The following is a 21,187-nucleotide window of genomic DNA, read 5'->3' as shown; positions in this document are numbered from 1 at the left end:
CTCCCTCAGCCCCTGTACCTGGCCCATCACCCATCCTGTGGGTCCCATCTCCTTAGCAAGTTCGTACAGATCCATCTTCCTCCCACCCCACTGCCGGGGCCTGAGTGTCCCCCACTTGTCAAATTGTCTGCCTGTGACGGTGCTGGAGTCTCCTACCCTCCCTGCCTCCAGTCTTGTTATTAGTTCCCCTCCTCCTTGCAGACAGGGGATCTTCCTTAACTGGAAATTTGATCATTCACTCCTCTGTCTAAAACCCATCACTAACTCCCCGCTCATCTCAGGATAAAATCCAAATGCCTTATCATGGCACTTAAAAAAGATGCACAAATTTATTAAAACTTGAAGATATCTAACAATTTATTGGATAAATTCTTATTAATTGTAGGAAACCTAGAAGGTTCAGGAATTCAATTTCAAAGGATTTAGAAAGAATTCCTTCTAAAAGCTTTCACTATTACATTCTTTGTTAAACTGGGACTTGGATCACTTTGGGCATCATTTTGCCCCTGAACCATTGCCTTGATAAATTAGTCAGCAGCAGTGCATGAAATGGTGGCTAGATGAGAGACTCGTATTCTCTCTTACCCAAATGTAGCAAACAGCGCCATAGGTCCTACTTAATGGAATAGGAACTTCATGAACTTGAGGCTCCTGCCTCTGATTATGGCCTTATCTCCCCCTACTTGTGCCACTTGCACTTTACACTCAGCTTAGAGAATGATTTGTGATTCCTAGACACGTCATGCCTTGGTACCTAGCTACCTGCTGTTCTCTCTGCCCATGGGAAAAGCCCACTATGCTTCGTGTCTACCCGTAAGCTCTGCCTCTTCTGGAAGCCTTCCCACTGCCCAAGACTGGTGGGGACTCTGGCCCTGGCTTCCCAGATGCCTTGTACACATGTCCCTCCACTACTGCAGGTATCACCTTGAGGGGTATGTCCCCATCAGACTGGAATGCCTGAGACCCCAGGGTAGTTTATTACCACAGTCTATAGAGGAGAGGAGGACCTGTGGACAAATACATACACTGTGGCATCCCAGGCACAAAGGACCATACTCTGTTTGGGGGCATCAGAGAAAACTTCCCAGAAAAGGGGATGTTGGGGTCAGTGCTTAAAAATCACGTAGGAGTTTGGCCCAGCAATGAAGTGGGAAGGGAATGCCAGGTGGAAGGAGTAAAAATCCTGTTGGATGGATGGGTGAAATGGAGTATTAGAAACTGGGAATGGCTAGAGTGTGTGTGTGTGTGTGTGTGTGTGTGTGCGCACATGTGTGTTTGAGTATGGCAGGCAGGTGGTGGCAGGTGACAGGGGATAAGTGTGTCTTTATCATCTGGTGGTAAGTGGTGTCACTGAACACTTTTTTTTTTTAATTAATTAATTTATTTATTTGGCTGCTTTGGGTCTTCGTTGCTACGCGCGAGCTTTCTCTAGTTGCGGTGAACGGGGGCTACTCTTCGTTGCGGTCTGCAGGCTTCACGTTGCAGTGGCTTCTCTTGTTGCAGAGCACGGGGTCTAAGCGCACGGGCTTCAGTAGTTGTGGCTCGCAGGCTCTAGAGCGCAGGCTCAGTAGTTGTGGTGCACGGGCTTAGCTGCTCCGCAGCATGTGGGATCTTCCCGGACCAGGGCTGGAACCCGTGTCGCCTGCATTGGCAGGCAGACTCTTAACCACTGCGCCACCAGGGAAGCCCCTCATTGAAAACTTTTGCACAAAGGTGTGACAAGGATGTCGTTGGTCCCTGCCTCCCGAGAGGGCCCTGCCACTTGCTTGTTCTCAGGGCATAGAGAGAGGCTGCTGAGGAATGGTGGGTAGGGATGGACCCAGGTGCACAGGTTTTAGACCGAAGGGGCCAAGGAGCCCCTCCAGGCTACCCTGGCCTGGCCCGGGAAACAGGCCTGGGCTTCTCGGAAATTCCAGAGCAGACCCTGGTCGGTAGTGGGGATCTCTGGAGGGCTCTGGGGAAAGAGAGCTCTGCTTTCCTGAAGAGCAGTGAGGGAGATAGGCCAGGGCTCTGGTTATTTGAGGAGAGAGGCCTATTTGTGGCTGAAAGGCCTCCAGCGGTGGGGTGCCAGCTAGGAGCACCTCAGGCTCGTGGAACTGAATGCCAGAGCAGCGTCCAGCCCGAGCTCTGGCTGGCATTCTGCACAGACGAGGCACGGCCTCCACGTCAGATTGGGGGCCTGGGGCCTAAGTCATGGTGGTCACGGCCAGGGGCTGGTGCCTGGCCCCCGGGCTGCTGGGAGTCACAGAAACAGACCCCATCTCTGCTGCCCCCAGTGCTGGCATGCAGGGCAAATTACTTCTATGAGCCAGACAGAGTAAATAAGGGCGATGACATCCCTGCACTTGGAGCTTACATTCCAGGGGTATAAGAAGCAGACAGATATAGAGTGGGGTCCAGGGAGTAGCTGGACGGGCTGGCCTCGCTGGGAGAAAAGGGGCCTGATCCAGCGGGAGCTCCCACGAGCACGGCCTCTACTCTGGTTCTCTGGAGCCTCCAGCTCCCTCCCAGCAGAGGCCGAGGAAGGAAAGGGGTCTGGCAGCAGGAGGAGGCTGGGAGGGGGTGATCTGAGGGCAAATGGTCAACTCTGTGGGGCCTGTGTGGTGTCGGAGGATTAAGTTTTCAGGAAGGAAGGCTGGGCCTTAGGCGCTCCTAGAAACAGCCCCATCCAGGGACTGGGAGACTGGGCTTAGAATCTCAGGCCTGCCCCCATTTGCCTAGCTCACCCTGAGTTCCTCAGTCTCCTAACCCCCCAAGCCCAAAGCCAGTTCTCAGGCCTTGTTTCTCCTTCCTTCTCCTAACTGTCCGTGGCAGCAGGATGTCTCTCTAGATGACAATCTAGATGACATTCTCAGTACCCCTCACCCCACTTCTGGGCAATTGGTTCCGCCTCCATATCCAGCCTTGGATCTGTTGGGTGACACTCCCACACATGCCTCCTCTTCCCTCCCCTCCATCTTGCATCCCACCCCTCATCCAGGGAGGTAGGTGGTCCCAGGGGCCCAGATTCATCCAGCCTCCCCTTACCCAGACAGCCCTGGCGGAAAGGCCCTCAGGGACGTCTGGAAAGCTCCTCACCAGAGGCCTGAACCTTGGACTGTGATTCAGAGCAGGCTGCCGGAAAAGCTGGCGTAAAGAGGAACCATGCGTCAGGCCGGGGAGGGCTGCTTAGGAAGGGGCAGTCTCTAAGAAGGGCCTGTCCTTGATGATCTCAAGGGAGGGGACGGACATGGGCCCAGCTCACTGTCCCAAGAGGGACAGCAGCCTGGGTCGCCCTCCCTGGGCCTGGCCTGGCCGCCTGTCATGGGTGTGCAGGGGAGCGGGCTCACCCAGCGCCTCTGTCATGCACTTCTGCTCCTGTCTCCATTTCAGTCCACTGCCCAGGGCGAGCACGATGCAGCCATTCAAAACCGCGTGTAAAAGTCTACTCAGTGACGCGCGGGAAAGTTCACGGTGCAGCATTAGATGGAAACAGCAGGCCACACGATGGTAGATACTGTAAGATCCTAGTTTTGTGAAATAAACAAAGAAGTACATAAATTGAAATCATATAAATGAAAACAGAAAAAATCTAAACAAAACTTGTAATCATGTAAATCGAAACAGAAAACATTGCAATCGTAAATCTAAATATAGAAAATGTTCATGATTTTGTATTAGGTGAAAAAAAGCTTGTTACAAAATGGTAATACTCAATTTTGTAAAAAAAAAGAATTGTAATCATGAAAATCTAGACATAGAAATAAACGCCAGCATGTGAATCTAAACATTTATTCGGCATCCATTCTGTGACAGGCACCTATCTGTTGAATGCTCACAACAACCCTTTGAAGTAGGTTCTGTTATTTTCATCTCCAAGTTAGATGGGAAGAAACTGAGGCACCAAGAGGCGAGAGGTAATTTATCCTGGGTCACAGCCCAGAGATGGCAGGAGTGCCGTTGGAACCTACGCAACTTGGCTTGAAGAAAAGGTACTTAAAGAAACAATGTCAGTTATCTTTAGGGCTTTTTTGCAGGGGGGCTTCTTCTTTGTGCTTTTCTGTATTTTCCAACTTTTCCCCAAAGAGCATGTTACTTTTGTAATCATTGTCCCTCCATTCCTTCTCCACCCCATGCAAAATAATGGGAATTTTTAAAGTAACAAATCAACACAAAAATGTCCAGGAAGGTGCTCCTCCTGCAGCCCTGGGACTCAGTCCTGCCCAGGGGTGGCTGCTGGTGGGTGAGCTCAGTAGCCTGGGGCTCCAGGAGAGCCAGCGGGAGGGCTCAGCCCTCCCCTCTGCGCTGTGTGGTCCCCGAGGGTCCCAAAGGCCTTGGGCTGTGCCCCTGAGGAATCTCAGGTCTCTCCACGGAGGCCACCCAGCACTTGGACTGGGGCCAGGCCATACCCTGGTTGGCCTTGAGAGGTGCTGGACATGCTGTGCTGTCCCTCCTGAGCCTTGGGCGGGGGCGGGGATGGGTGGGAGCCTAGGGCCAGCTGAGCAGTCTCCGTGGTTTCTTGGCCCTCACACCCCTGCCACATAGTCCCACCCCACATGGCTCCTCCGCAAGAAGCAAGGTGCCCTTCTGCAGCATCCAGCTGCTATTGGGACCCTCTTAGTGACCAGGGCCTCACTACCTCCGCAGCAATGCAGGCTGTGTGGGACCCTCCACAGTCCAGAGCAAGGGCCGCAGAGCCAGAAACACTCAGTGTGAACCCTAACTCTGGCTCTTAGCTGTGTGGCCTTGGAACCTGAGTTCGCTGAGCTTCGGGTTCATGGTTCATCAAAAGGGCTGATGATGACGGGGAGGATTACACAAGACAACATAGGTCACATGTCTGGAGCAGGGGAGGGGCTCCGTAAATATGCTCCCCAGCACTGGCCTCCCTGTAAGTCCTTCTTGCTGCTCCCAGCTCTCCCCGCAGAGCCACACAGAACAGACCTGATACCTCCAAGATGTCTCTTCCCTGGCAGGCCTTCCCCCGCTCCCTCGGCAACACCAGCATAGCACGGTGCCAGGCAGGCTGCCACCTTGGTCTCTCCAGAGCACTGTCTCAAGTACCTGTCTCCGTGGGAATCCCTGGGAAGCCTGGTTGAACATACAGAGTCCTAGACTCCACCCATGGAGAGTCCAGGAACGAGTCCCAGAGTCCAAAGTTTTACAGTCTCTCCAGCGGTTCGATGGGAGCCAGTGGGCAATGTCCTGCCTTAAGTGTGTCAGCCAGAAGAGACCAGTGCTAGGCTGCTGCCTGACCAGCTTGGGCCTGCGAGGCTGTCCTTCTGGCCGCTTTCCACCCTCCCCACTCAGTCCCCCCCATGGGGTGCGCTTGTGCCACAGACAGGCAGCATCCTTCCAGAGAAGAGTTCCACCATGCTCTGCTCTGAAACTGGACAGCAGCTCAGGCCGGAACCCCAGCCTGCCCAACTCTGACCCAGAATATTTGTCCAAAGAGAGGCCTGAGCGCCAGCCTCACCGGGCTCCCAGAATGAGCCCGATAAGCCTGATCTGTGGCTGCACTGCCCTCCCCAGCAGACTGGCAGGGCCGTAGCCTTGTGCAAAGAGCACAGAACTCAGGCCACCAAAGACCCTGCCCTGAGAGGCCTTCCCTGGATTCCAGAACAAGCCTCAGAGGGAGGGGCCAGCTGCGGAACAGCCAGTGGGGGGGCTGCCCCTTGGCCTGGGACTGGGATCCAGAGGCCTGCAGAGAAGATGCTGGGCATCTCCAGCCCTGAGGCTGACCGTGTCCCAGGGAGAGTGTGGACAGCTGCAAGGCCCCGCGGGGGGGACGGGGGGCGGGGCGGGGCGCTGAGTGGTGTCTGTGACTCAGGGCAGGCACCCACTGTACCAGGCCCTTCAGTCCTCTCAGAATGTGGTCCCCTGGGCTGGAGGGGGCCTTAGGGAGATCCACAACCCTTAATTCCTGGCCCCCTGAAACACTCCCTTGGAGAATGTGCTCACAGTCAAGGCATTCCCTGTTCCAGCCAGCCAGCCCTGACTGTTAGAACATTCTTCCTTAGGCCAGTGTCAGGCCTGCATTCCTGGGACAATCACCTAGTGTGTCTCCTCTTCTAAGGAAAGCTCTTCACATGTTAAGAGATAGTATCAAGTTCTCCAGGAGCTGCCTAAAATAGTCATCAGTGCCTGAACCCCTGGGGGCAAATTTAACTCTTGGAACCTCAGTTTCCTCATCTGCAAAATGGAGACAACCATGGCTGCTACTTATTGAACGCTTGCCCTGGCCTGACACTGCACTAAGCATGTTCCACGCCCGGAACAGCGGTGATTTATAAGAAGTTTTCCTCACCCTTGGCCAGCCTCCCAGGCCAAGCTCCGCGCTGGCTGGGAAGAGGTGTGGGCTCCCTCTGCTGGTCAGTAGGTGAATTGCAGACAGGAAAAGCGAGGACACGGTGGAATCATAGGCCGTCTTGGTGAGTGGGACCTCAAAGGTGGCCCGGCCCCGCCTGGTATCTTACAGATGAGGAAACTGGGGCCAGGGCTGCCACCTCATTGAATGAAGTTTGCCTGCATGGCCTCTGGCTTGGGGAGCTCCCCCGCCTGTCCCCCGCAGGGAAGCTGAGCAGTTCAGTCCCAATGGGCTCTCTGACTCCTCCACTGTCCCGCACCTTTTTATCCCATCCACCTCACTCGGCCTGGGGCTGCCCAGAGGAAGCGCAGGAGCTTGTGTGGTGGGGAGGACACAGCTGGGCACAGACACAGGGCAGAGGCCGAGGCCCCAGTTATGCCCTTCCACCAGCAAGCTGCAGTTCCAGGGAAGGTCCTGAAGGGAGAGGCAGGGGTCAGGAGGGGTGGGCTGTGGTGTCCATCCAGAGAACACCATCCCTGGGGAGAACAGGGGCCCCAGAGGGCTGGGTCTCCCAGCCTGTGCCCCTCAGGGACACAAGTAGGAGCTTCAGGGACATCTATGTCCTGCCTGGATTCGCTTATCTACCTGTTAACAAAATTGGCAGGTGAGGCTCAAAGGGGCTTCCAGTTAGGCGCACTAGCAGACTTGGAAGATTCTGGAAACTTTGCAGCTTCTCCATGTTTGCCATTTATAATAGTGGCTTTCATTTACTGAACATCTCTTTGCCAGGAGCTGTGTGATGTGCTTTACGGGTATTATTATTTTCCCTTTCAATAATGCTACAAAGTAGGTATTATGAAAGCCATCTCACAATTGGGGAAACTGAGGCTTGGAGAGGTAAGGAAATGGTCATGTACCTGAAAGAGCTAGAATATGAATCCATGTCCTCTGATGTGAACGCCTTTCCACTAACCACACTGCCTCTAGTTTGTTCTCTCCTCCCTGTCCCTCGGTGGTTGGCTATAGCACCTCTAAAATGAGCAAGACCTTCCATCTCCACCTCCCTCCTCTCTCTTGCCCACTGTCCCCGGGCGAGTGCAGCCACTCCCGAGGCTTCAGCCACGGTCTGGGAGATGCCTCCACTGATGGCTCAGGTCCAGTCTCTCGGCACCTCTGACCCAGCTCTGGCCATCCCTTGGTCGGCTTTGGCCAATGTCCCCCAAACATTTCGGGCTCACCATGCTGCATACTGAGTCTGTTCCTCCTCATGCATGTGTCCTTATCTCAGTCTGTGGTCCCACCATCCACTCCCCACATCCAGTCACTGAGTCCTGGGTTTTTCTTGTTTAAAACTCCCGAATGTGCTCGCGGTTTTCCATCCCTGCTGCTACTGCCTTAATTCAGACGTTCCCCACACCCCTGCACCTCACCTCTTATTCCACCGCAGCCTCCCAAACCTCCCACGTGTCTCCTCCCCAGGGATTCTCCCTTCTGCTGCTTCCCCACCTCTGCCCAACAGATCTTCGTAAACTTCAGATCTACACACATCACTTCCCTGCTTATAAATCCTTCAGTTACTCCCATTGCTTTAAGGGGAAAAAAAAAGTTTTTAGCTTCGCCCATGGCTCTTGAGATCTGCTTTCTGCCTTCTCTCCCATTCACACCCGTCCCACCCTAAAGACACCTGCACAGAAGTACCTGGAAATCCAGACCTTGCTTCACCTTCTGCCATCCCATCTTTCTAGCCTGATTAGTGCCTATTCTCTTCCCATCTCACCTCCAACATGCCCTCGTCCTGGAAGGCTCCCTGGATTTCCCTTGCCTCTCAGCCGGTTCAGGGGTTGTGGTCTGAGAGGACATGCCGCTTCTTATCTCTGTCTGAAACCTTAGTCCAAGATATTGGTGAAGACCTTCATTTTCTCTTCTACTAGGCAAGGAAATACTCGAGGACAGGGTTTTGTGTCTTTTCCGTGTAATACCCACAACCAAGCCAGTGCCTGCCACCTAATAGAGGATCACTGAGTGAATGGATGAGTGAGTGAATGAATGAATGAAGGTAGACAGGAACCAGAAGTTAGGAAAGCAGAAGTGGCTGTGAGTGGAGGGAGTGCCCTGGATCCTGCTCTGAGGAAGGGGTCGGTGTCCCTTGGACACATATTTCTCCCAAGTCCAGCTACATGTCAGGGGGCCTCCCCCTCTTTGCCACCTCTCCCTGACAGCTGGCGCTGCCAGAATACTAGTTCTGTGACGGTAAGGGGGCTGGAGGATGATCAGGGACCTACAGTTTAAACTGAGACCATCCTTCCCCTCCCAAGGGACCCTGCCAGCCTCCTCAAGGCTTTGGGGGCTGATGGGAGAGATGGAAGTATGAGGCGCTGGGATTGATCACCTGCCCCACCCAGCACTGATTATGCACCGACTGTGTGCAGGGCCCTGTGCGGAACCTCTGAGCTTGTGCACATTCCAACGTGAGCATCCTTCGGTCTAGTTGCAGATGAGACTAGGGTGAGCACAAGCCACGGGGGACAGGAGTGAACTCTGGCCGAGTGCTAGAGTACAGGTTCGGCAGGGTGAGGACGTCTGAAGCTGGGGCGGTCGGCCAGGAGGTGAGACTTGTCCAGATCGTGAAGCAGAGAGAAAAGGCAAGGGCATTGCTAGAAGGGGGATAGTCTGCATTGAGGCTGGAGGTCAGGACACACTGGCAAGTGTACTCTAGGAACAAAGAACAGATGCTTTACCTGGGGCCAAGGTCTGGGGAGGGAGTGGTGGGAAATCAGTTTGGAAAGGGACACTGGAACCAGGTCCTGGAGGACTTTGCCCGGCTAAGGAGTTTGGACTTGAACAGTAAGTAAGGTCGAATGGTGAGACCCAGAGGGCAGTGGGAAGGTTGGGCCTGGGGTGGTCTTTGTCTTCGGGAGCAATGCCACGCAGGGTGGCCAGGGAGCCCCCAGCACTTTCCCCAGCCTCGTCAGCCAAGGGGCCATTTTCTCCGAGGCCAGCAGGGGGCAGGACAGACCCACGATGTTTCCTTAGCCCAGGTCTGGGGTGGGGTGGCCCTTCTGGAAGTGGGGAGGAACACCAGGCCCAGAGGAAACAGGCCAGCTGCTTACAGCTCTGTGTGTGTGTGTGTGTGTGTGTGTGTGTGTGTGTGTTGGGGTAGGGGTGGAGGCAGGCCGGCTCCTTTCCTTAAAAGGCCAGTGTGTGGCCATTGAAGCTGCCAGGTCGGGTGACCTGACGGGACAGCCCTGGGCTGGGCACCCACCCTTCTAGGGCATACGCCCCACCCGAGTCCAGCTCTCCAGCTGTGCCCCTTGCTTTTGGTATCCCCAGCCCCTCCACCTAATGAGGGAGCCCCAGCATCATGAAGCATCTGAACTGGGTGCCTGAGGGCACCCCAGCTCCTTTGGAATCAAACCAAATCCAGGAAAGCAGCTAGGGAGAAGGAAGTCCCATTCCCCTGCTCACTCCCTTCCCTAAAGTGGAGGAGGGAAGGTTGTCAGGACAAGCAGAAGTCATTCATGTGCGCATTTGACAAAGATTTTACTCGGTGGCTTCTGTGCTAGAGAGAGGGACACAACGATGGGAGGGCAGCATCCCACCAAGGCAGCATCCTGGCCCAGACCCCCCAGTGCACAGGGCCAAAGACTCCCACGACTTAGCTGGTAAGGGTTGAGGGGCTATGAACAAAGTGCTTGGAAACCCTGAGGAGGAGAGGATGCTTCTGCTCATTGAGGGCTGCAGAAGTTTTGACAAAGGAGGTGATACTGAAGCTAGGCCCTGAAACATGAATAAGATTTTGCCAGATGGAGAAAAAGGAAAGGCATCCTGGATGGGGGAAAGAGCAGAGCGAAGGCACAGAGGTAAGGCTGTGTTCAGAGAACACTGATGAACAGGTATGCTTACACATGATCTTCACCCCCAGCTTTATGGAGATATAACTGACATGTAACACTGTGTAAATTTAATATGTACAGCATAATAAATTGATATATGTATATATGGCAAAGTGATTACCAAAAAAAGGTAGTTAACTATATGTTTCTTATGTGGCAATCATCGTGCTGTAACATTTATTTATATTATGTTTCTAATTCTCACATCAACCCTCAAGGTGCCATGATCTCCACTTTATGGATAAAGAGACAGAAGATCAGGGAAGCAAAGTGACAGCCCTGGAAAGAAACTTAGGAGCTGACATCCCAGTCAAGGACCATGTGACCCTACTCTGCCTCCATAGCACTGGAGTTAAGGTGGGGAGGGGTGGGCTGGAGGGATATCACAAAGACCAGAAAAGTCCTCTTCCTCCAGAGGACCCCACCCGTGGCCCCAGCATCTCTGGCTAGGCTGTGACATCTTTCGGTCAAAAACTTGTTCTCAAATAGCCATCTATTTGCCGGCCTTTTCACTTTTTCTTTTCCTTTTAGAAAAGATCTTGTGCAAATTCTGTTCTTGTGGATCAGAGATTTTGTCAGGCCTGGGTCAGACAGAAAGACAAGGAGGAACCCTGGGGTGTAGGGAGAGGAGGAGGGGCTGGACCAGACCCCAGGGTAAGTCCGCCTGCCCCTCCAATGTTTGTGATGGTATCTAAGGGCTGGCTTCTCTCCCTAGGCTCCCTTTGTCTCCCCTGCCTGAGTGGGATGGAGGTGCTGAGAGAGCAGACCTCCCTCCATGGACCTCCTCTTGCAGATGAGAGAGAGGCCTGCTCCTACAGGGCTTCCCTCCTCTGCAATGGACTGTCCAAGCCTCCCCTCTAGGCCTTGGGACAGCCATCCTCACATCCTCCAACGGCCCCTTCTTAGAAATCACCCAGTGCTTCTAAACTGGGGGCTGTCATCTTTTCCTTGCCAAGGGCCCCTTAAAAAATCAATTTATATACATATATTGAATCATTATGTTGTATACCCGAAACTAATATGTTATATATCAATTATACTTAATAAAAAATCATTAAAAATTATAAAAATCTGGATAAATAATATAAGATCAGAGGAAGGCATATGAAAATTAAAAGCAGGGACTTCCCTGGTGACACAGTGGTTGGGAATCTGCCTGCCAATGCAGGGGACATGGGTTTGAGCCCTGGTCTGGAAAGATCCCACATGCTGCAGAGAAACTAAGTCCGCGCGCCACAACTACTGAGCCTGCGTTCCAGAGCCTGCGCTCCACAACTACTGAAGCCTGCGCGCCTAGAGCCCATGCTCCGCAACAAGAGAAGCCACCGCAATGAGAAGCCCGCACACCGCAACGAAGAGCAGCCCCCTTTCGCCGCAACTAGAGAAAGCCCGCGCACGGCAACAAAGACCCAACACAGCCAAAAGTAAAGCTTACTTTTTTTCATTTAATGTCATATCTTGGGCATCCTTTTCACGTTGACACCTGTAGATCTACCCATTCTTTGTATTGACTGCAAAGTCCATTGTAAAGACTCGAGTAACCAGTTCCTTTTTTTGCTGGACATGTAAGCTGCTTCCAGTTTTTACTATTACAGGCAGTGCTGAGATGAACAACTATATTTGCAGATTAATTGTCAGCTGGTTAAAATTTGAATATATGTTACCAAATTCCCTTCCAAAAACACTATAACAATTTACAGTTCCACCAGTAGTGTACGAGAATGTCCCTATTCTTGCATCTGCACTAATATGAGTATTATCAAACTTTTAAATCTTTGCCAATGTGATAGGTGAAAAGTGATATCTCATTAAAAGTTTTTAAGTGTCTTTAAGAGTGAGATTGAGCATATTTTCCTATATTTGTTGACTATTTTACTTTCTTCTCTTTTTGTGAATCCCATGTTACTGGCCTTTGACCATTTTGAGGGAGGGCTAAGCATCTTTTTCTCATTGATTTGTAGGAGCTCTTTGTATATTAAGGAAATAAGCATCTAAGATCCATTTTATTATCCGCTATACACTCCACGTTCGGAAAAAATTTGTTATATAGAGATTGTTAAGTTATTACTTCTTTCTCCATTTTCTCAATCTGGTTCTGGTACACGGACCCTCAGAATGCTTATCAGCACGAGATGGTCTGCACTGAGCTGATGTAATTCCAGCCAAAAGCAAAGCCTTAGACTTTTTGTTGATCCCAGAAGCCTCACTGTGGCTAAATGTAGGCTGTCTGTTGGCTTTCTGAAATACTTTAAGTGGCTTGAGGAACCCTAGGGTCTGGGGCCCTTGCGTGGGAGCTGCAGCCACAGCTTTGGCCCCTTCAGCGCGGCTCTCTTGAGCAGCAGGGTAGTCTGCACCTGTGCTCATCCCTCGGTGCAGCTGTGGATTCTTATGTTCTGGTGAGTGGGCTGAGTGTTTGCATATTTCTCCTTTGTTTATACACACTTAGTGATGTGGGTCCCTCTTTTTGTCAGCAGAAAGTCCCTGAGGCAAGACTGAGCCTGCCCCCAGGCCAGGCCCAGTGGGACTTTACTGGTGCTGAGTCCTGGGGATGGAGGAGGGCAGGAGGGGTGGCAGGAAGAGGTTCCCAGATGGTCCCAACCCCTCTGGCCTCTCCACTTCCTCGGGGGAATCTCCTCAGAGCCACATCCCATTCCCTTAAGGTGGGGTGTGTAGAGCCGCGGGCAGGATGAGAGCTGGTTTGCAGAGCCTCCAATTGGGGAGTGGGGTGCTAGACACCAAATATGGAGGAGTGGGGGGCACAGATTTGGGGGGTTGGGGCAGGGGGAGGTGGTTTCCAGTCTTCTGGGCACCCCCCCCCCATCTAAAGGTGGTTCCACTGGGGGAGGCACTGCTGCCTCCTAGTCCCGGGGAGTGTGTGGGAGGGTGGATCTGAGATCCCAGTGGGAGCAGGGACTGGGGGTGGGCAGGGGTGGCGGGAGAAGGAGAACCCTGGTGGAGCCTTGCAACGGACTTAGAAGCCTCCAGTTTGGTTTGTTCGTTTAACCCAGGGCTGACTTTTATGAGACCGCCACATTCCTGGGGATTGGCAAGTGAAAGTGATTAATGGGGCTGGCTATGGTAGCGGGAGCAGCAGGAAGCAGAGGCGGAGGAAGCCCAGAAGAACCTGAGTTGACACCCCGAAGCCCCAGGTTCCCAGAGCTATGGCGGGTGCTGGGGTGGAAGGGACTTGTGGTCCTGCTGAACCCCGCATCGCCCCCCCGCCCCAGGGCTGGAGAAGGAGAGGTTCTCCTGCCTCTTCCAGGGTGAGAGCGCTTCTCTGCCTGGTGAGCAGACCCGAGGCTGGGCGGGGGCAGAGCCAGGGCAGGGTCAGAGGCAAGTCCACCCGGGTTCTGTCCTGGAACCGCGCCTGAGGCATGTGACTCATCCCCGGAGCCTGAGCTTCCTCTGGAAAACAGGACCAGGAGGTAGCTTATAGATAGCGCCTGGCTCCGCTCTCCTGATACCTCCTTATCTCGTGGGCTCCCTCAGCCGATGAGGCCTGGGTCCACACGGAGTCTCTGAGGAGGCAGTGAGAAAGCACCACCCCGTCTTCCACACGGTTTACTTTGGTTCTGCAGAAGTTTACCTCACTGAGTAAATACACAAATCTACCACGACGACGAATTTGAACGCTGCTCCTGTGTACAGTGCGACTCGGTAGGTGTATTAACTTCTGTTTCCCTTTCATGCCTGTCAGAGCCAGTGATGATGTAAGCAGGTAAGGTAGGGGGTCCTGGAGAAAGAGAACCAGGCATGGCTTTCTTGACATAAGAGACGCCATTTTTGGCCTAAGGCATTTTGGGATCTAAGTCTGGCCACGATGCTTGCCCTTGAACAGTTCTCAGTAACTAATGATCTTAAGGGAAGTGAGGGAATGCAGGAACAAAGGGAAAGCAGTCAAGAAATAATAGTTCAGGAATACAACAAAGTCCGAGTTCCTCCTCGAGGATATACATTACAATCTGATACCTGTCTTTAATGCTGCAGGAACTAAGGCCCCCACCCAGGTGGAGGACGGAATGACGGAATGACGTTGACCCTCCTGACTTCAGTCAACTAAAGCCTGGACTCTGTTGACCTTTGCCCCAATTCTACGCTGAATTCTCCTCTGCTCAAGCCCCTTCATGAATATGCATGCACCCCTAGCTTAAAACTTCCCTAATTTGCTGTTCGGGGGGACACGGCTTTGGGAAAGGTCCCTGGTATTCTCCTTAGTTGTGGCAAGTAACAATAAATCCTTCCTTCTCCAGTCCTTTGGCTTGGTTGTGTCTTTTGGTTCAACACCCACCGAGAGGTGAACCCAGTTTTCGGATAACAATGACACTCAGAACATGGTGGTGAGGAACGCAGCTTCAGAGCCAGAGCCAGAACCAGACAGATGAGGAGAGGGCCTGCCTCACCGGAGCAGGCTTTGTGGGCTGGTTCCACATCTACACATGGGGCCTGGCAGGATCCACTGCTCCTGTGAGGGTCAGGTCACCCTGGTGTGCAGTGCTCAGCGGAGGGCTGAGGGGCCCTTCTCCTTGTCCCAGCCAGGCCCTGCCCGCCTAAGCTGGCTGGGAGAAGGAGTCTGACTCTAGGCTGGTTGGTCTCATCCAGAACATGCACGGGTCTTGAAATCCCTTTCAGCTCTTAAGTCTGATACCCGAAACTACCACTAGCCCCAGGTCTGGGCTGTCCAACTCCACCACTAGCCCCAGGTCTGGGCTGTCCAACTCCACGATCAGTTTAGTGGGCCAGGTTCAAAGAGTAGGCCTAGGCTGAGAACTCAGGACACAGCCGTTTGCGGGGAAGAAAGGTGGATCCTCTGGGGTGTCAGAAAAGGCCTAGAACGTGAAAGAGACATGGGGCCCCCAGCTGGAGGTGAGAGAGGAGGTGCTTGAGGGTAGTTGACATGGGACATGTGTGTGCATGGGTGTAGTGGTGTGCGTGCATGTGTACATGTATGTGTCTCTGTGTGGTTTTGTGTGTGTATATCTTTAAAAACATTTGTTGCATTTTCCTGTTTTTCTAGAGCAGGACTGATTGGGGCAGGGTCTGTCCTGGAACTGCCAGGGCAGTATGTGCGTGTATTGGGCTGGATGTGATAAAATGCGGCTCTCGATAAAGCCACAACAAAGGCCTCTCGATTTCTTTGGTGTTGTTTTGGGGATTTTTTTTATGCCTCTGCCACCCATGAAATCAAGAGCTTCTATTTAATTCATTTCCTCAAGGAATGTATTGAGTGAGGCCCAGGAGACTGTACTCTAGGTCAGAGACTGGGCCTGAGGGTCCCAGAGATAGAAGGATAAGACATGGCTCCTGTGGCTCCTGTGGCTCCTGTGGCCCCTGAGCCCACAGCCAGCGGTGCACTGCAGAGAGCAGGGAGGCTCGCTGGGATAGCTTGGGCCGCGGGCTGCAGGGGCACAGAGGGCTGCTCGTTCTGCCTGGGATGGGCAGCAGGAGGCTCCACCTCCAAGGTGGCTTTGAGCCTACAGTGAAGAATGGATGGCATCAGCGAGGTCCCCACGGTGGAGACAGGCTCCTTTGTCCTGAGGTCCCACTTGTGCCAGAGGTGTGAAAGAGCCTGGGCTGTCAGAGAACTAGAAGTAGCGCGGTGTGGCCAGATCTTGGGGACAGAGAGCATGGAGACAGACAGATGAAGATGTTCATCTTGAGGGTTACTTCTCTGAGTTTTCTGGGGCCTGGAGGAGGGGTCTGGACTTTAGTCCACGGCAGGGGTCACCTGCTCAGCGGCCTGCAGTGCGGGGATTGGGGGCGGGGTGTGTGAAGATGCCCATGCAGGAGGCTGCTCTGCGGAGGGCAGGTCTCCTCCCCAAGGTGGGCCGGCACACCCAGTGGATGTGTCGCCCAACTCAGTCTTCAGAGAAGCTGGAAACCCATATTTTTACGTGGCACTTTTATTTTTAGATGTTCGTAATTAATTCAGATTTAACACATAACAAAACAAAAACACACATGCAGGTCAAACAGGAAAGGTCTGCGATCCTGATGTGGCTCAGAGGCCGCTAGTGTGACCCCAGCCTGCGGTGGGAGGGGAAGCACCCGAGGTTCTGAGTGGGAGCGAGGGGGTCAGAGCCTGCTTGCTGTGGAGGCATCTTGGAGACGGCCGTAAGGAGGGCAGGGTGCAGGTAAGCCGAGAGAGCAGCCGAGAAGCGGAGAGAAAAATCTCCTTCCTCTCTATTCATACATTTACCGAACGCTGATTGGGCACGTGTTCCGGGCAGGCACCGTTCTGGGCGGTGCTGCTAAGGGGACGGCCAGAGGTGGAGCTCCGTCCTAGTTAAGAGTACTACAGGCACCCAGAGGGCTCCAGCATTCAAGGTTGCACGCTGGTGTCTTTGTTTTCTGGATTCTTAATGCCTCCTTTAGCCTCATTTCCCCACCTGCTGGCCGAGGTCCAGGCTAACTCTCCTGTTCCTTCCCAGGCATCCTTTCCTGTCTCTGTGGGCCCCGGGGCTATACTTTGGGTCCCAGGCCAAAACCGCCCTCGGCAGAGGCTCCATCACAGCCTATTTTCTGCATTGTGCCTCCACTCCGGTTGTGCCCCCCTTCCCTTCTGGAGTTTATCGCTGCCTCTTTTGGAACTCGCAGTTTCTCTGAAAGCTCGCCTTTGCACTATAGCTCTGCCCTGCACACTCAACCTCCAGTGACTAGATCCCGGTGGGGGAGGGGCCTCTCTCCCTGTTCCCCAGTCTTCACATCAGCAGAATAGCAGAGCTTTTACTCTGGACCAGAGCAGACAATGCCTGTATTCATGCATCTAGCTGAGCAACCAGTCTGGGCCTACCCTAGTCTAGGAGTGCCCACATGAGACCTGGTCCCTGTCCTCAAGGCAGTCCCAGGAGAGGAGAGTAAGGCCTGTCCACCACCAACAGAAAAACCACTCAATGCCTGAGAGATGGTCCCCATGAGCCAATGAGGGCTGTGGGAGAGCAGAGACCCAATTCTTAGTGCTAGGCATTTGACCTGCATGGACTCATGGAATCTCACCACAACCCATTAAGGTCAGCCCTATTATTGTACCATTTTACAGGTGAGGAGACTGAGGCTCAGAGAAGTGAGTAACCAGCCTGAGATGGCATAGCTGTCAGTTGCAGTAGCACTTTGTTTTGACCCCAGGGTGGTTGACTGCCAAGCCCACTTCCTTCATGGGATTGAGGCTTGGGGCGTCAGCTGACAGCCAGCCTGAGGTGGTGGTGGGGGCTATTTCAGGGGTGGGGTGGGAGAGCTGGGGAGCTGCTGAGACACAGCTCCAGTGGCATCTGCTGGACTTTTCTGGAAATGAGGAGTGCTTCAAGCTGACTGATACATTATTTGTGGGAGAGCCTGGCTGCTGGAGGGGTCCAGCAATGCCACCACCCTCCTCAGGCTCTCTCCCAGCCCTCTCTCAGGTCTCTGAGTCCATGGCACATGCCTCTCCTTTCTCCTTCCAGACAAAGGATGAGCACTGGATTAGGAGCCAGTGGGTCCTAATCCAGGAACTCACCCATGACCTTGACTCTGGGCCTGTAAAATGGGCATAAGTACTGACTAACCTGCAGGGACTTAGTAGAGATCAAAAACTTGAAGATTACAGAAGGAAACTGCTAGAAACCTTTTGAGGTGCGATTCACCACGTATTTATTGAGCACGTACTGTGTGCCAGGCCGTGCACTGGATTTTAGGAATACAGTTCCCAGGAAGACAGACACAGTTCCTACCTGCATGGGGCTTAGAGTCTACAGGGGAGGCGGGCGTGAAGTAGTGGCCCAGATAAATACGTTAAGTACAAAATGAATCGTGCCCTACAAGATTGTTTAACCAGGACCAAACGTGGGGTCAGGGAGGTTTTCCTGAGGAAATGGGATTTAAGCTTAAGCTGAAGAAGGATGGGGGTGGTCAGCCATGTACAGGGCAGGGAAGGGCCCTCAGGTACAGGGCGTGAATGCAAAGCCCTGGAATGGGGAGCGAGCCAGAGGCTTGTGACAGGACATGAGGGGGAGGGAGAACCGACAGCTGGGTTAGGCACGGCCTTGCAAAAGGGAGCTAGCGAAGGAGTTTAAGTGACCTAACAACAATAAACCTGATCTCCAACCCTCGTCTCCTTGTCCTGGGCCCCTGGAGCTGCTCTCTCCCTTCTTTGCCCTTGGTGTCCACTCTGTGTGATGAGAAACTGGGCTTGGGGAGGAGGTCTCAGCCCCCGCCCCCTCCCTGAACCAAGGGGCAGCTGATTGAAAGCAGATGCCTTGCCCTGGTGTGGCCCTGGTGGGAGCGGTGAGGCTGGCTCCCCACTGCTGACCTCAGACCTGCACCGCTGGCATGTCCAGGCCGCAGACTCTCTGTCAGCAAAGCCGTATCCGTCCTGCACAGAGACGGTCACTGTGGCTGCCCACACCCCCAACCCAGCAATTTCCCTGCCACGGTGAGAAACCTCCTGTGCTCCTGGGCCAAGGCCCAGCCTCCTCTAATTGGGCCTGGAGCCCCGGCTGGAGGAGGGAGAGATGCCAAGAAGGTTCTTAGAAAGGCACGAGCCTGGGAGAGGTCCCTGTCACCTTACCTGGTTCCTCAGCACACCTGTACCAGTGTCATGCCAATTGGGGCACCGTTTTCCTGTGTGCCTCGGGCTAGGCTCTGGGCTAAATGCTTTACGTCCTCCTACTAAATCCTCACAAGCAGCTCCATGAGGTCCATACTGTTGGCAAGGTGCATGACTGAGGCTCAGAGAGGGTGCGTGTCACATAGCTGGTAGATGGCAGAGCTGGGGTTTGAACCCAGGTATTAGGTTCTAAAGGCTGTGACTCCAGTGGTCCAGTGGTCTCTGGCTGTTCCTGTACCCTCAGACACTCCCCGTGTCTGGTGCTCCTGAGGGAGCCCAGCTCAACTCCAGGCTGCTCAAGGCCCACAGGCTCCTGGAGGTCTTAGCACAGGGCACTGAGGTAGACCCAGAGAATGCTGCAGCAGCCTCTGCGTGGTGGGAGCCCCTCTCTCGAGCAGCCTGAGCTCTGGGCTCTGTCAAGGGCAGTATGCTTGCTGTTGATTCAGTTTGAACCATGCCCGGTGGTCCCTTCAGAGAGCGGAGTTACAATTTTGATGGTTGCTTCTGAATCCCCCTGGGAGCACCTCTGGCACACCTCCCCTTCACTAGGTCCTGCCATCACACTCCCCAGTCCCCATGGTGCACCTGGAGGAATTCAGGGATCTCCCAGAGATGCCTCCTGGGTCTTTCAGGAAACCTAGTGCCACCCTGACTGCCCCTCACTCTTAGGCCACCCTAGAAATGCGTCCTCTTTCCTCTGCTCCCACAAGGCTGCCCACCCCTCCCGCGGACCCATCTGTTCCCCCATTACCCTGGTTTCCTTGGTCCATTTCCCCCTCTTTTGTCCAACCCAGCATCTTTGCTGGATCCACTCCTTCAGATAGGTCTTTTTGCTCTCAGTCAGTCAGTCAGTCAGTCAACAAGCATTCATTGAGCCATATGGACAAACTGACAAGAGCTCAGGTGCTGGAGCCAGCCATCAGGGATACCAGAACGCAACCCTCTCCCGCCCTGTTCCAGGAGCTCACATCTGGTGCTCCTGGAGCATGAAGAGAAAAGGCTCCCCTGCTTCCCCGCCCCATGGATGACCACTTTTTTCTTTGTTCTGTGTGAGAGTTACCTTGGTGGTCTGTGGGCAGGTGAATCAGCACTGAGGCTAACCATGGAGTGTGGCCAAGGTGTGCTGCTTTCTGGGGACTTTCAGACACAGAGGAGTAGCGAGATCGTTTGTGCTTTAGGGTCTGGAAATGAGAAGTAGGCCCAGCCCCAGCACGGATCCTGGGGAAAGAAAAGGGACTAAACTTCAATCTGTGGAGAGTGGACCCAGGAGCCCTGCAGACTCAGCATGGGAATGGCAGTGTATGGTCATGAACAGCATGAGAGTGGGTAGTAACTCTGGGAGCAGGACTGGGGGCGCTTTGGGCCGTACCTGGAGTTATCCTCCTGGAAGATCCATGTGGCCTGTGGAGCTCTGGGTGGCACAGGACCAGCTTCTCCTGACCATGTGGGAATAGTGTCAACAGGCAGTGGGACTGGTCAGAGTTCCAGGGCTCCTGGCCCCCTTTGGGAAGTTGACCACCCACTTTGGAGCACATAAGACTTGGGGTTCTTGGACAATTCAAAGGGAGAGGAAGCTTCAGGAGGAAGGTATAGATTTCCTTCAAGTATAGTAGACTGGGTCTGGATGGTTTTAATTAAAATTCCAAAATCAAAGAAATGCAATAGTATTTGTAACCCAATTTTCTGTTGCCACTCATCAAGGTTACTAAATATAACAGCAGCTTCTATATTCCAAGAACTTACTGTGTGCCACATATGTGCCAAACCTTCCATATACATTATTCTATTTGATCCTCAAAACAAGAGAGGTGCTTTGTATCAACATTTTACACATGAGGAAACTGAGGCACAGAGAGGTTAATCAACTTGCCCAAAGTCACACAGCTAGCAGAGCTATGAACTGGGCTTATAAGCCACATTATCTCTCACTCCAGAGTCCTTCAACCACAGATCCCACCCTACATCTGCATCTAGGGGTTCCCATCTGTGGGGGTCCCAGGAGATCTGGGCCTGCAGGCAGGAGTCCTGGGGTCTGGAGGCCCCGGGGCCTAACATGGTGGGACCACTGTCAGGTGCCTGTCTCCCACAGCTGGATTCCATTACAGTGTGGATGGCCGCCTTTAGAAAGCAACCTTCTCCTGGGCTGCGAAGGAACAGGGTGACCACAGTCAGTGAACCCTGGGGCCCCTTGAGTTTCCACTGCCCGCCCGGCAGGGTTTCACAAACCCGTTGACGTTGACAAGGCAGCCTGTGTGGAGAGAGCAGGAAGCCTGGGGGCCCTGTGGTCTGCTGGCATTGCTCAGAGTTTCCTTAGCTGAGCTCTTCTTGCAGGGCCCTCTTCAGGGCTCTGCCAGGCCAGCACCCCCTGTCCTGAGGGCTGCTTTGGCCGTGTCTGGCTCTGAGAGACAAAGCCTACTGACCCCAGGGTCT

The sequence above is a fragment of the Delphinapterus leucas genome, chromosome 1 (genome assembly GCF_059928025.1).
Source record: "Delphinapterus leucas isolate spDelLeu-1000000601 "Yukka" chromosome 1, BTC_Dleu_Yukka2, whole genome shotgun sequence".
NCBI lineage: Eukaryota > Metazoa > Chordata > Mammalia > Artiodactyla > Monodontidae > Delphinapterus > Delphinapterus leucas.
This window is presented reverse-complemented; position numbering follows the sequence as displayed.